General features: G+C 52.4%; 1 long non-coding RNA gene across 1 annotated transcript in view; it reads left to right on the top strand.

The window, feature by feature from the left end:
* Window positions 1-2,599, top strand: part of LOC113490853 — a 21,495-nt gene that overhangs the window by 6,336 nt on the left and 12,560 nt on the right. Inside the window, exon 2 of the long non-coding RNA XR_003400311.1 lies at window positions 1,734-1,737. This is a non-coding gene — a long non-coding RNA (uncharacterized LOC113490853). The remainder of the gene's footprint in view (window positions 1-1,733; window positions 1,738-2,599) is intronic.

Here is a 2,599-nt window from a genome sequence, read left to right as displayed (position 1 = left end):
CACACACACACACACACACAATCAAACTCACACAAACACACAAAGGAGCTCCTGACACTTATTACTCACAGCATAAAATGACAAATATTACCAATACGAAAACTCTATTAAGAACATATAAAGCCTGTGCTGCATAAGTGGTGGTGCCGAGAGCGCAGTGCCGGGCTCAGCCGCAGGCGGCCGCTCCGCGGTGGGGGGGTCGGGGAGGCCCCGGGCCGCCACCGCCATCTCCGAACGCTGAGCACGGAGATCTACACCTCGGTTTTCCAGGTAGAGTGCTGTGCCGGCGTGAATGCTGCTTCTTTCTCAAAAGTGTTAGCCAATTTTTACAGGCCAGTCGATATCCCTGAGCCATCGCCTCCAGTACAGCTGCTGTCGTCTGAGGTTTTGCAGCCCGTCCTTATTAATGCTTTTCTCTAAATCTTTAATAACAGAAAAATGCCGTTCTTCCCAACGTGGCTGATGAATCGGCTCATAGCTTACAGGAGGAAAAATTTTTCTTGCCATGTCCATATTCCCTTGCGCCAAGGTTTTTTCACCTCACTTTTACGTTTGTTTATTTTTTTGCCTCACTTTTACTGGATCATCCTCAGTCAAGGGAGGACTCAGACCAGACAGTCCAGATTCTTTTTCAGGATTTACAGCATCAGGGTCTAAAAGATTATCACACCATTCTGCTTCTTCAAACAATAAATTTGGCTCTTTAAAGTGTCCCTTAGCCTTGCCCAGACCAATCAGCGCGGCTAAGGTTTTTATCGGACTTACTCCCCGCTTTTCTAAAAAGCAAAAAGTCTTAGGGCTACCTCTTATTCCTTGTTCCTGCCCAGGCAGAATTCTTTTAATTCCTTTCCTGTATCGTAGCTTGACGACCTTCAGTAATATCCGATCAGTAGCTAACGACCAGTGCTGGCTTTTCCTAGGTTTCCCCAAATTCAGCCTTCAGTTTATGATTCCTTACGGCCTTTCCTGGTTATACCAAACCGGCCTATTCCTTTGTAGCCCCCTCGGTTCGCAATATCCCCTGAAGCAATATTGTGGATCCGCTGCTCCGATGTCAGACTTACAAATCCCGGCGCTTCAGGAGACGACACACGTCTACTGCACCAGGCAGCGACCTTATCGCCTTCCTGCTATGAAATCCGTTCCGCCGCTTCCCGGGTTCCGTTTGGTGGAAAAGCAGAGTTCGGGAAACCCTGTTCGGTGCGCCAATATGGCGGGCGGAGGAAGCAAGCAGCCGATTCCATGTGAGTGATAGAGCAAGCTTCAACTTTATTGAAAGAAATCACACCTTATATAAGCACTCCACAATAGTCATGCACACTGCTCACAAATCTATTGGATACATGTAAAAGGCCACATTATAATATCCCACCCCTTGTGGCATCTCAGGCATGTCACAACATCTTCCTTCTTCTGGCCTGTTTTTCTCCCAGGACCATTCCCTTATCATACACAAGGCCATTGTGTACCTCAGTTTCTCTCTCTGTTAACATAACAGTCCTTTGTTAGCATCACTGTACCCTGGGTTTTTTCCTCTGTTTACCTCAGGTGGCTGCGACCAGCTCCTGCAGGGAGCGATGGCCTTGCTCTCTGCAAGCCGTTCCCCAACAGTGCTGTGCTTTGCTTTGCAGGAGACAAATCCCTTTTGAGCGCGTTCTGCTAAAATTGAGAACCTCCTGAGACGTCACCCCCAGCACATCTGGTCCTGCAGGGGCCAGGGGTGGGTGTCTGAGCCACGTTTGCTGATGGCACTCGAGGAATAAAAACCCGGTGGGGAGGGTTCAGCTCCTCTGGCCGTGGGGTGAGGTGTCCTGCCCACACGGAGAGCGGGTCGCTGGGCCTGTCCCGCCGTGAGACGCCCCCGAGCAGCTTCACTCGGGTCCTTGCCCCCGGCAGGAGGGAGCCTGGCCGGTGAGAGCCCAGGGGACCCGGAGCTGTCCGTGCGGTGCTGCAGATCGTGACCTTCCTCCCCGGGATGGCCTTCGGCACGGCGCCCTGGCTCTGCTGCGACGCCTGGGTACGTGCCCCCGTGCCCCGCCGAGGAGGGCACTGTCCCAAAGCCCTTCAGGTGCTACTGGGGGAGGCTGAGGCTGAAAATCACGGTCCTCTTCTCGCTACCCCCAACTGCTGCGCTCTGCCCCAGCGCCCCGATCGCTGCACGCCCTCAGCAGTATTTTTGCTGCAAAATTAACGTGAGTTTTTGGTGGCTTTATACTTCGTGGCTCTGCAACCACGGGGCTGGTACCTGCAAGGCCTGTAGAAATGGGGGGAGCAATTGTCACCTGTGTCGCCTTCCCTTTTGCTGAGGGAGCTGTTTAATTATGGTTTGCCCGGTTGATGTCTACAGTAGGGTGAAACCTGCAGACTGACGTTCAAGTTCTTTTTAAAGAGTGGGAGGCATTTTTGCCGGGGATGTGCCCTTTAGGGCAATAAAAGGGGAGAGCGAGTCTTAAAGCTGGGGGCACAGGGGGAAACGTCACTAAATGTCTTTGCCAGCAGCAGAGGAGTTTGTTTCTTTGGTGAGACCCGAACACCCCGGTGGATCTCACCTGCCAGCCGCTGGCCCCGGCTTTCACACCTAGATGGGAATAAATCCGCT

This window comes from Athene cunicularia, unplaced genomic scaffold (genome assembly GCF_003259725.1).
Source record: "Athene cunicularia isolate RWA unplaced genomic scaffold, athCun1 SCF_41, whole genome shotgun sequence".
Classification (NCBI taxonomy): domain Eukaryota; kingdom Metazoa; phylum Chordata; class Aves; order Strigiformes; family Strigidae; genus Athene; species Athene cunicularia.
The sequence above is the reverse complement of the archived record's forward strand: the minus strand, read 5'-3'. Positions and strand labels throughout refer to the sequence as shown.